Source organism: Lingula anatina, chromosome 4 (assembly GCF_051362555.1).
Source record: "Lingula anatina isolate TDL-2025a chromosome 4, LinAna3.0, whole genome shotgun sequence".
Lineage (NCBI taxonomy): Eukaryota > Metazoa > Brachiopoda > Lingulata > Lingulida > Lingulidae > Lingula > Lingula anatina.
The window spans coordinates 833,725-846,391 of record NC_141770.1 but is presented as its reverse complement, the minus strand read 5'-3'; the positions used below and the strand labels follow the sequence as shown (position 1 = coordinate 846,391).

At 35.3% G+C, this 12,667-nt stretch overlaps 2 protein-coding genes across 4 annotated transcripts in view; one reads left to right on the top strand and one right to left on the bottom strand.

Annotated features, from left to right (window-relative positions):
• LOC106168948 (plasmolipin-like) overlaps positions 1 to 12,667 on the top strand; it is a 95,212-nt gene that overhangs the window by 42,877 nt on the left and 39,668 nt on the right. For both annotated transcript variants that reach the window (XM_087010641.1, XM_087010640.1), the window contains one exon: positions 10,788 to 11,591. The gene's annotated coding sequence lies outside the window, so the exon portion shown is untranslated. The remainder of the gene's footprint in view (positions 1 to 10,787; positions 11,592 to 12,667) is intronic.
• LOC106175067 (FMRFamide receptor-like) overlaps positions 1 to 12,667 on the bottom strand; it is a 67,636-nt gene that overhangs the window by 39,727 nt on the left and 15,242 nt on the right. Inside the window, exon 1 of one of the 2 annotated variants that reach the window (XM_087010637.1) lies at positions 10,073 to 10,315. The exons of the other annotated variant lie outside the window; for it this stretch is intronic. The gene's annotated coding sequence lies outside the window, so the exon portion shown is untranslated. Of the gene's footprint in view, positions 1 to 10,072; positions 10,316 to 12,667 lie in introns of those variants that run through there. 2 annotated transcript variants of the gene reach the window in all.

Sequence of the window (12,667 nt, the reverse complement as noted above, 5' to 3'; positions counted from 1 at the left end):
CCCCTTTGGGGAATCTATTCAGTGTCTATTGGGGGATTAGATGGTAAACTTTTAGGTGGATAGCCATATTCTGAATGCGGCCTAAGAATTCAAATTGGAATTCATGGCTGTCAGTTTATATTGGCGAGAGGCCCTGTTTATATTATAATTGATGCTTTTGACTTTAGTTTTGTCTAAATTGCAAGAAAAGTTACTTCAAATTCAGAAAAAGTTATTTCTGTTACCTAATACATCCGGTCAGATTAGTTTGATTAGATACTAAAACAACTTTTATAATTATTTCACATGTTGAAAAGCTTCGTTATTCGCAGTAATTGCTGAACATATTACCTTGATCGTTACTAACCAGACATAATCACAAAACAAATCGTGATTAAAACTACGATTATGAAATATGGTAGGAAGTGACTTTTTAATGATCATGCGGAAGAGATGATGGTATGGGTAAAAAAGGGTTGAACTTTGATGGAGTATAGTTTTCTTCACTTATTCATTTCTGTCAAAACTGAATTGATTTTAGTTACTCACAGTTTTTTTTTTTTTTTTTTTTTTTTCCTTGACATAAATACGGAGCTTTGTTAGTATCATATTAACTTTTTTCTATTTTCATTTAAGTTTTATTTTATGGAATTTTCACTGCGGTGAAAATAATTTACACCGCGGTAGAAAATAATTTACACCGCAGTGGAAAATAATTTTCACCGCAGTGGTAATTCCTGGCCATCTCGGCCCGGGTGATGAATAGGTAATGAGAACCTTACATTTGCCAGATGCCGTCACGGTTCATGCTATTGTTACATACACACAAGGCTGGTGTATCTGTTCGTGGGGCCACTGCCATTAACTTAGGTTTCCCGTCTATATTTACCACCTATATAATTAAAGTCCCGCTTGCAGTTTTATGCAGAGGGAATCCCATTGTTATTACTAAATACTTAACGTTATTTTTGGACAATGTATTTTTAAATATTTGTGTGATGTGTTTGCCCATAGATCTTATCTTAATAGATGTAATCTCGGTTTCTTCAGAGAGGTTTCTTTCTACCAATATTCCTAATAATACGCAAGTTATTATAATGGGAAAAGCGACGTACAACATTGCAGCATTTCGGTGACTTTTAAACTATTCGAATACTGCCCGCTTCCTCCACATTCCTGGGACGATTGGCACATAGACTGGTTAAACCGCGTGCATGTGCATGTGAGTGTCTTTATCAACTTACTTCCCAGACATCTGGTAAATTTTGGATTCGTTCAACCTACATGTGTGCATCACCCGGGTCGAGATGGCCAGGAATTACCACCGCGGTGAAAATTATTTTCCACCGCGGTGAAAATTAATTCCCACCGCGGTGGAAATTATTTTCTACCGCGGTGTAAATTATTTTCACCGCGGTGAAAATTCCATAAAATAAAACTTAAATGAAAATAAAAAAAGTTAATATGATACTAACAAAGCTAACAAGCAAAACATAAATGAAAATCCTTATTTTGGGTGAAATTGCAAATGAAGCCTTTTCCCTCTTTGAACCTTAAATTTGATTTGAGCCTCTGCAGGAGGTCACATGATATGTCACATAATATGTGAGCAGACGACAGGTGCCTAATGTTTTAAACAAAAGTGTTCACTGGGAGCATGTCTGGTTGTTTTAGTTTGTTTGCTCATGGAAAGGATATTTATTTTTAGAGTTATTGGATTAAAACTAAACAACCTGTTACTTAGCTTGCCATCTTTCAACAACTAGATCAGATGAATTATTGGATGTAATTTGTATATAAATTCTTTTTTATATACTGATTTGAAAAATCTGTAAATATATTCTACAAAAATATGAATGGTGTTTCAACAATTAAGAGTGAATATAAACTTCATAACTGATCTCCAGAATCTGGCTAACAAGACCCCCCCCCCCCTTCTCTCTCTCTCTCCCTCTTTCTCTCTCTCTCTCTGTAATGTATGTATAGAGAAAGACCTGCTTAATAAGACTGACTAAGTGAAACGTTATAAAGAAACAAAATGGTTTGATATTGGACAATTTTATGGTTTTTATTTTTATATGTTTTTATGTTTATATTTTCCCAGTAGCTATCTGGCCCTAATATCTTATCCGCCTGACCTCTTTATTATGTACAGACACAGATGTGTCTGTACATATTGCCATCACCTGCGTCTGTCGTCGCCGATGGCGATGCCGTCGCCGTGCACTTTCCTTGTAAACACGATAAGTGGAAGGCAGTTTTACTTTTTGGCTTTATATTTACAGAGCTGATGAATATTCATAAAACGCAGGTCAAGTTCGAAAATCAGCATGATCGGGCCATTATTGTAGAAGTTATGCTGTTTTTTCACTTTTCAGCATATATGCAACCTTGTAAACACATTTAAAGGAAAACCGTTAGGCCTGTTGTCATGAAACTCACAGGAGTAATCAATCTTACTAAAACACAGGTCAAGTTCGAAAATCAGCATGATCGGGCCACTATTTTAGTAGTTATGCGCTTTTTTCATTGTTCAGCATATATGCAACACTGTAAACACAATATAAGAAAAACAGAAAGCCCAATTGTCATTAAACTCACAGGAGTGGTCAGTCTTACTAAAACGCAGGTTGAGTTCGAAAATCAGCATAATCGGGGCATTATTTTAGAAGTTATGCTGTTTTTTTCACATTTCTTCAGATTTCCTCAGATTTAATTCTTAGGCATGTTAATAGCCTTATTATTTAAGTAATAAGATACGTAAAAGTGTTTGTTTGACATTTCCTGCATCTTTACAACATTGTTAGTTGATTATGTAAAAATGATGGTAAACTTGTTATCGTGTATTGTGTAATGAAGTGTCAAAAATGGAAATAAACTCATATCATTGCAGTTTGTCAGATTCAATCATTCACTATGTTCAGAATCTCAGAATGGAAGAAATTGGACATTTAACACTGTTCTATTGATATATTTCACATCTCATCAATTTTCTTTGTTGATCTTTTAAAAATGGCAGTAACCTATTAATTTTGTTTTATGTTAAAAAAGTGTTAAAAATGGAAATAAACCCATTTCAGAACAGTGCAGTCTTGTTTACATTTTGGCATCTTTAAGGCGTGACTTTGAAGTTCCATCGGCCTAAAAACCTTTGTTAGTCACGTTTACTATTTGTCCATGATACTAATATTTTATTATTAAAAATTGATGATCATTATGCTGTTAAGCATTATGTAATATTGCATCAAAATTTGAAAAAAACCTATTTTGAGCACTGCTCCCATGATGACCATTTAAGAAAAACCATGTCACTTACTGTTCTCAAACAGTACAGTTAATATGTACAGATGTGTCTGTACATATTGCCATCACCTGCGTCTGTCGTTGCCGTCGTTGCTGTCACTGTCGCTGTCGCCGGCGCCATGCACTTTCATTGTAAACACGATAAGTGGAAGGCAGTTTTACTTTTTGGCTGTATATTTACAGAGCTGATGAATATTCATAAAATGCAGGTCAAGTTCGAAAATCAGCATGATCGGGCCATTAATGTAGAAGTTATGCTGTTTTTTCACTTTTCAGCATATATGCAACACTGTAAACACATTTCAAGGAAAACCGATGAGCTTTTTGTCATGAAACTCACAGGAGTAATTGATCTTACTATAACGCAGGTCAAGTTCGAAAATCGGCATGATCAGGCCACTATTTTAGTAGTTATGCTTTTTTTTTCACTTTTCAGCATATATGCAACACTGTAAACACAATATAAGAAAAACAGATAGGCCAATTGTCATTAAACTCACAGGATTGGACATTCCTGCTAAAACGCAGGTTGAGTTCAAAAATCAGCATAATCGGGCCACTATTTTAAAGAAATGCAGTTTTTTTCACATTTCCTCAGATTTAATTCTTAGGCATGTAAACAGTTTCATTATTGAACTAATAAGATACGTAAAAGTGTTTGTTTGGCATTTCCTGCAATTTTACAACATTATTAGTTGATTATGTAAAAATGATGGTAAACTTGTTATCGTGTATTGTGTAATAAAGTTTCAAAAATGGAAATAAACTCATATCATTGCAGTTTGTCAGATTCAATCATTCACTATGTTCAGAATCTCAGAATGGAAGAGATTGGACATTTAACACTGCTCTGTTGATATTTTTCCCATCTCATCAATTTTCTTAGTTGATCATATAAAAACGGCAGAAAACTGTTAATTTTGTTTTATGTTAAAAATTGTTAAAAATGAAAAAAAAAAAACATTTCAGCACAGTGCTGTCTCGTTAACATTTTGGCATTTTCAAGTTGTGACTTTGAAGTTCCATGGGCCTGAAGACCTTTGCTAGTCACATTTTCTGAATATCCATAATACTAATATTTTATTATTAAAGTTGATGGTCATTATGCTGTTAAACATAATGTAATATTGCATCAAAATTTGAAAAAAAAAAACTATTTTGGGCACTGCTCCCATGATGACCATTTAAGAAAAACCATGTCATTTACTGTTCTCAAACTTACAGGAAAGAAACATGGGACTAAAATACAGCTTCAGTAGGAAATACAGTCTGTTTGGTAATTCTTACTGCCAGTTAAATAGTTCTTTTGTGAAAATTTAATTTTTCACATATTGGCATTTTCAAGGTGTGACTTTGAAGTTCCACGGGCTTGAAGACCCATGCTAGTCACATTTTCTGAAAATCCATGATACGTATATTTTATTATTAAAAATTGACGATCATTATGCTGTTAACCATTATGTAATATTGCATCAGAATAGAAGAAAACACAATTTTGGGTGCTGCTGCCATGATGACCATTATGGGAAAACCATGTTACTTATGATTGCCAAACTTTCAAAAAAGAAATACAGGACTAAAATGCAGTCTGAGTTGGAAAAGCAGTCTAAGTGACTTCTTTTTCTGGAAGTTATACATTTTCAAAGTGTAAACTTGTCACATATTTTAATTACATTGATATTACCTGTTGAGGATAATTTAAATTTGATGTTGAATTTGCAGTTTAACATAATGTATTTTTGCATCAGAATTGACAGTAGCCTATTTTGTGCATAGTTATTTCCTGTTTTTTGTCTGTACATTTGACAGCTTTGCTGCCTTGTTTTTCTTTTTACATCTTGCTGTACAGTACAGTTATTATCTTGATAACAAATGTACATTTTGGACAAAAAAAAAAGAATTTCCTAGATGAAACAACAATTTTCCCATGCTAACCAATGGTTAATGAATCTGTTCCAACATTCAAAGTTAGTCCTTGGATATTTCTTTTTTTTTTTCAGAGTAGGAGATATGTTGATTGTTTTCAACATAATTTTCATTAATGAAAAGATTTTTCCTTTTCAATCTCATTAACATCCAAGAACATTTGCAATCTGTGACACAAGTAGTTGTAAACAAAGCCCTACATGTTCGTATAGCACTCGTTAACTTGTACTTTTATCTTGTCACAACTGTGTAAGTACCCAGAATGAAGTGTTTACTACTTGTAGGAAAGCCACCAGTACAAGAGTTGCCATAATAGATAGTTTCTCAGGAAAACAGCTTGATTTTGATCCTTACCACTACACGCAGGCTGAGGAATGTGGAAACTGGGCAGAAACAAGACGTGGTTCTAAGAAGTTCCAGTGCATACTTACGGTGTGTGTTGGAATGAAGGATACACTGGAGAGATGATTGGGTCTGGGTTGATATTTAAGCCAAAAATGAGCCGATATTTGTAACCTGAAGTCAAGTGGAGGGCAGACATTGTAGATCAAGTAAAAAAGGTGTTCATTCTTAGAATTACACATGGGGTAAATTTGAGCAACTGTCTAAAGTAGTCTTTTTTAGACCACTTGAAATGTTCTCATAAGGTTTTGGCAAACTGTGAATGAAGTTTTTCGGTTTCTTGCAAAAAGCGTTTCTGTTTGTGAAGGATTTTTGTCAGTTTGAAATGAATGGTGTCTGAAATATTGGACAATTTTTTTTCTTGGTGAGAGAGATTTTTGCCAAATCTAGTTCAGTTATAAAAATGATGTGATTTTTTTCTTCAGTCAACACAGCTGATGAAATTCTCTGTCTAGTTCAGTTTTATTTGCAAGAGATATGAACACAGTATATTACCTATACACACATATTACGTGTACACTTAACCTCTACATAAGTTTGTGTCCCTAATCATTGTTTTAAGTAAAATATTCAACAAAAGGTCGCTGCAATATGTTAATATACCAGCACAGTTGCTTGGAAAACATACTGTGGACCCACCAGATTAATTGGAGACAGACTAATTATAGATTGGAAAGAAGCAAAATGATTTGATAAGAAGTTGCAGGCCCGTAGCCAGCAATTTCAAAAGGGGGGTTCTTTTTCTGAAAAAGTGGACCTTTTTCCATAAAAACTTTATGTACCTAGATCAAATTTTACCCAGAGTGGACCTTTTCCCAGCAAAAGGGGCAGTTCTTTCGAACCCCTCGAACCCCCCTGGCTACGAGCCTGAGTTTAGTGCAGTAAATGTGAAGATAGATTTCTTTAATTCCATCAATTTATTTTTGTCAGTCTGCTCAACACCAAATTGTAATCATTTCAGTTTTGTGCCCCGCAGTAAGTAAACCTGCAACAGTGGTCTTTTTCTTGTGCATTATTACCAAGTAGCATATTCTGTATATAACTCAATGCTTATACTGAAGCAGACGGGAACAAAACCTTAACATAAATCAAAAGAATTAATGTTTTTTAACTCCATTTAGAGGCAGTTATGGCATAACCAGATGAAATTTATCAATTTTTGAAAAAATTTATGTGTTATTTTTATAGCTAGCTAGGGGGTCTAGTAAGATTTTACTGTGAAAATAATGCAATCAGGGAATATTCCTGATGTCCTCAATTTTTAATTGTATTTACCAACTACGACTTTTTGAGTCCCAAACTCAAAAATACCCATTAAATAAAGGTTTCAAAAAGTCCGAATAAGATTGAAAGTTAAGTTTATAAGTATCTTTGGCTTCATTCAGTTGACTAAATACTCTACAGGTGAAATATGGCAACCCACTAAAAAAGCTTGCCGTCTAACCCGCTAATTACAGGGGCGGATTTAGGCCTTAGTCTTCTGGGTCTTCTGGAAGACGGTCAGATTTTCAAGTTTACATTGAAGGGTATCTATTTTTTTCTGTTGGAAGACGGTCAAAAATTGAGGATGGGTCAATAAAGATAACTTGGAAGACTGTCAGAAAATATCTCTGGATCCACCCCTGAATTATACACACTGAAAGAATTCCCCGTGGGGAAGTATTCCCTGTGGGTCGGCCATATTTGACCCTCAGACTAGTTAGTCCACTGTTCTGAATACGGCCTTTAACAGTGTACTTTAACCAAACAGTGCAGCTGTAAAACAAGAAGCAGATCACACTGTTGACAGAACTCTACAAGGCACAGTTTGCACCTGCTGAGACAGAATGTAACTTCGCAGCAGAACCATGTTGGCATAGTTTGTTTTGATTGGAGGACAGATCTGGGTGGTGATACACTGTGAAGTAATGGTCCCTCTGTCTAGAACCATGCTGTTCTTGTCAATTTCTTAGAATTTCTTTTCTCTTTATTTTGCTGTGTACCCTGGAGTCTTATTATTGGCAGTATATCATCAAATGGCAGGGTATTATTTTGAAAAAGAGAACCTCTTCACCGTGTTCACATAGAACCAAGTTGAAATTAAGATTTCTAAACTCCTTGCAGTTTGTAGTTTTTTTAGTTCACTAGCTGTTTTATCACCAATTGAGGGCATGGAGAGAGCGTATGGCATTACAAATTGGCTTTTCCAGACATCATTGTTTTAACTTCATTGGCTAGTAATGTCAGTCAGTTTAACAGTGTTACATCTGTGAAAACTGGAGGACAGTGGACACCTTGCTCAGAAATTTTGGGGGACAAACTTCTCACTAGTCCCCCCCCCCCCCCCCCCAAAAAAAAAAAAAAAAAAAAAGAATTAAGCTCTCAATGACACTTCCTAATTTTTAATAGTGGGTAATAACATGCTTAAAATCAAATTTGATGGGACATGCGAGGATTTAAATTTTTTTAAAAATCTGTTGGTTTTTAGTCAAATGTTTTTACTAAATACACCAAATTGACAAAAAAAAGTCATTTATTTGGAAACTTATCATAAAACTTATTTTAAAACTTTTAATATTGACTTTTTCCGTCAAGTTTATTCAATAAAATAATAAAATGTTATTCATATGCATCTGACATTTTGCCATGACTTGATGTAAAAAAATTAACTTTAAACAAAGTTTCGATGGACATTTTGTTTTTAGTTTTGTGCCATTAGCAGCAGGATGCCTCAGAATGAGAGACACATTGTTTTCAATGCAGGAATGTTGCAATGGCGCAGGCCAGATGTAACACTGGTTTGGAAGAGCTGTATTACATGTAAATGACAGTGTATATTTTACAATAGGAAAATGAGAATCAGGTACGGGCAGTTAACTTAATGCTGGCACTGATATGACAAAAGGCGCTCATAAAAAAGAACTGCATCACACTTTGTTTGACCAAATGTCAACAAAATTTTGAAATAAATGTAGTCAACAATGCATCTAAGTGCTGCAAATTGTGTCATTTGTTGCTGTGATGAATTCAGACTATATTAACACACAATTCCCATGCTAATGCCTACAACCATTCAGCTTTAATTGGTTAACAAATGCTGTTGGTAAAATCTGTCTGGCAGGAGGCAATGGTGTCTGGCTGCCTTAGACCCCATTTCCAGAGATTAGATCGCTCTACTTTAGATCGACCTAACTTCCTGGGGGTTCACGCTAAATAGCTGTCAGCTGGGCGGACACGAAAGTTAATTACCCCCTTACAGCTTGTAGTAGGCGGGATGGACATTTAAGCCGAATTATCTGACAGTAATCTAGTGAGACTCCCCGCGGGGATAGATCGATCTAAAATCTCTGGGAATACAGCCATAGTCTTAGATATGTCTTTAAGCATTGTCTCCAGCTTGGTGGAACTTCATCTTGCAGGTTTATATCAGTATATCTATTAGAAAATTATCCCTGGGTGTGTTCTAAGTAGAACAGCCCTGAGCCGAGCAAAATGTCACTTTCCATGAGTAATCTTAGCAATAATGACGTACACGTACCAGGCACTGATACAACAGTATTGAAACCAATCAATTCTCAGCTTTTATTTGAGCATTGTTAGATCTGATAATGAGCAGTAATTCATTCTATGATTTAGAAGTCTTCAAAAGCAATCTTAAAGTTCAAATCAGAATTTTTTATGTATTGCAGTTTCAGAACAATTAATAAATGTTGTGTTTAAAATTAATATTTGTGTGACATTCAAGTAATTAAAAGAAATTTAATATGAGATACGGACATGATTTTTTTTTTTTTTTTTTTTTTTGTGTGTGTGTGTGTGTGTGTGTGTTTACCAAGCGCTACTGGTATATGCCTGGTTTTAAGGCCACAGCCAATTTTCCTTCTTTTTTTCACACAATCCAACCTAAAGTGAGTGTAAACTTGCCAAGGTAGTGACTAGAACTGCAGAATTTGTGTATATCTGTGTATAGAGAACAGAACATGAAGGTTGGAGGGTCGGCCATTAGAAATCAATTCATGCTGTCTTCAGATTAGATACTCCCATTTCCTGCAGTTATTGAAATCTATTTATAATTGTACAGTCTTCACTTGCAGCCTGGGTCAGGTCTGATGATTTTTCAACAAGTTTTCTTTTTTTTTGTGTGCAAGTTGGCACAAAAGTATCAAATTTTGCAGCCTGTATTGCTTTGATTAGTTAATGTAACTGTCTATTTCTGGACGGGTAATTAAAACAATCATAATTGTATTTACATCTGAAATATGCCAGAAAAATTAAACAGTTTGTTGAACTGTAAGTATTTAAAATTTTTTGGTGGCAGGAAGAAGAGTTGTCTTGGGCCTCAGTCTTGAATAGATCCTACTGGAATTTAGAATCATTTAGAAAAAAAATTGTAATCAACCACTTATGGTGTACTCTGGATGATTTAAATGCATACAAAAAAAAAAAAAAAAAAAAAAAAAAACAGACATGCAAATGTACCTACCGATACAAAGTCACGATGTTGCTGACACTTCAAAAATCTTCTATCAGAAATATTTTTTAACTTCTATAATCAATTTCCTCTTCTAATTGAAGAAGTCCTAATACTTCACATTCTTTTGCAGTTTTCCAAACCTCGTCTCTGCCAGACTGTGTGTAAAGTTTATATTCTCAGTGTTTATCTGCAACAGATATTTAGCCATCATTCTGCATGTTTAACTCCACCTAGCTCTATGTTAATACAGATCGGGTCTGTTTTCTGGTATTTATACTGCATATTCTAACCAATCACCAAGCATTGCTATCAAGCTCATTGGACAACTTACTCTTAACTTTTAGGTCTTATTAACTACAGTTAGGTCTGACTGTGTTAATTGTGAAATGTGACAGTTGCATGACACAAATTTATTTCAGAGAAAATGTTTGTCAGAATTCAAGTTTGTGTGTGCATGTAGATCTTTCTACTTGGACAATTTCTTGGTTATTATCATTTTTGTCAAATTTTTGTCAAATTTTTCCTATCAGCATTTTGTTTTTTGGCAGTTGTATTTAAAGCTTCATGTAGATATAGAACAAAGAAGGATTTTTTTAAAACAAAAAGGGGGAAACTTGCAGAAGTTTAAATGATTTAAGTGTGCAGATTCCATATATAGAATTAACAGATTTATAAATTTACCAACTCACCATGGTAAGACATACTTCCTATGGTCTGATTCCAGGGTTAAGAGCAAGGACAGGAGCCATTGGCAAAGACGTTACCATGGCAGTGACAGTACCATGACGGAGATGGTACCATGATAAGGACGGTACCATGACAGAGACGTTACCATGGCAGTGACGGTACCATGACGGAGATGGTACCATGATAAGGACCATACCATGACGGAGATGGTACCATGACAAGGACGGTACCATGACGGAGATGGTACCATGATAAGGACGGTACCATGGCAGAGATGGTATCATGATAAGAATGGTACCATGATGGAGATGGTACCATGATAAGGACGGTACCATGGCGGAGATGGTACCATGATAAGAACTGTACCATGGCGGAGATGGTACCATGATAAGAACTGTACCATGACGAAGATGGTACCATGATAAGGACGGTACCATTTACAGGGATGGTACCATTGGCACAGATGGCATCATTGACAGAAATGGAACCATTGGTAGGGACATTACCATTGCAGGGATGGTAACATTGCAGAAATGATATTATTGGCAAGGTCGGTACCAAGGCAAGGGATGGCACCTTGGTAGAGTCAGTCCGTGGCAGGTTCCATAGTATATGACATATTGACCAACTCTCAGATGTTAACCTAACCTTACACTACCCCAGACAGGAGAATGTACCAAGATCCCAGACAACACACTGTACTAAGAATGAGATCAAAATGCAGCACAAAGCCACAGGTTTTTCCCTTGTTACCAGACACTTAAAACAGGATGAAATGTGAAGAATTTATACACTAAACTCTGACCTGAGTGACCTCAAACTGGGCCATTTCCTCCCCAAGGTGAGTTTTCATGTTAGTGAATTGATCATCAGTGTCCTGCCTGATCTTCGTTTCAGTTAAATTCAAGGTGTTTTCAAGTGTGAATGTTGATGTCAAATGAGGCGTTGCAGATCTTTCAACTGCCTGCTGAGAGTTTGCTGTAGAAATTATATAAATTAGTATGATGATGACTGGTAAGGAATCTCACTAGTGCATGTCTCTCATGTGGAATGTTTCAGTCAAACTGGGTGTATCCAAGTTTACATTAGAGATGTTTTAAGTCCACTAAGAGTGCACTCCATGAATAATAACACTAGAAATCTGCCTAATGAATTAAAAAGTGTTTCTGTCAGGAAATTCAAAAGGGAATGTCACACTTTACAGGAAATTTAAGAAAAAATTCAGCACTGTTTATTTTGCTGCCAAAATGAGTTAGTATTTAAGCTAGCCAGTGGGCATCTGACTGTGAAACTGCCCGTATTCATAACTGTACAGTTCAAGTAAATATTAGGAAATGATCATCAGGAGTAATGTGCCCAAGGTGTCCCACCTTTCCTGTTCATCAGTACCTGGTATTGGTGGTATTGGATCTTTGTCTTTGAAGACAGATATGCATCATAGCCTTATTTGTAACAATAATTGTCCTTGAAAGTAACAACTAATTTAGAGTGCCTGAGAATGCAATTTCCTTAATAACACTTAACCATGGTATATGCTTATTGTAATGCAAACTTGTGATATTTACATACGTGAACAGAGTTCATGGCATATTTTAAGAAAAGGTGAAAGCTACATGTAGGTCATACTGGTATTTTCTGTAGTTATTGAATTGTACAATTATACAAAAATATCCATGCACATGGGGAGATCATTCTTCTTCCTGCATTATAAAAAAATCAATTCTTTGGGATAAAAACTGGTCCCAAATGAACTACATTTATAAAGTACATCCATATAACATCTGACAATAAACTGTTAACATTGTATGCTTTTAATTTGAATTAAATTGCTTTTTACACACTGAAAGATATCAGTATGCCATTTGTTTTTAATGGTATGCGCCACTTATGATTGAATTTCTGTAATTGTTAGTACAG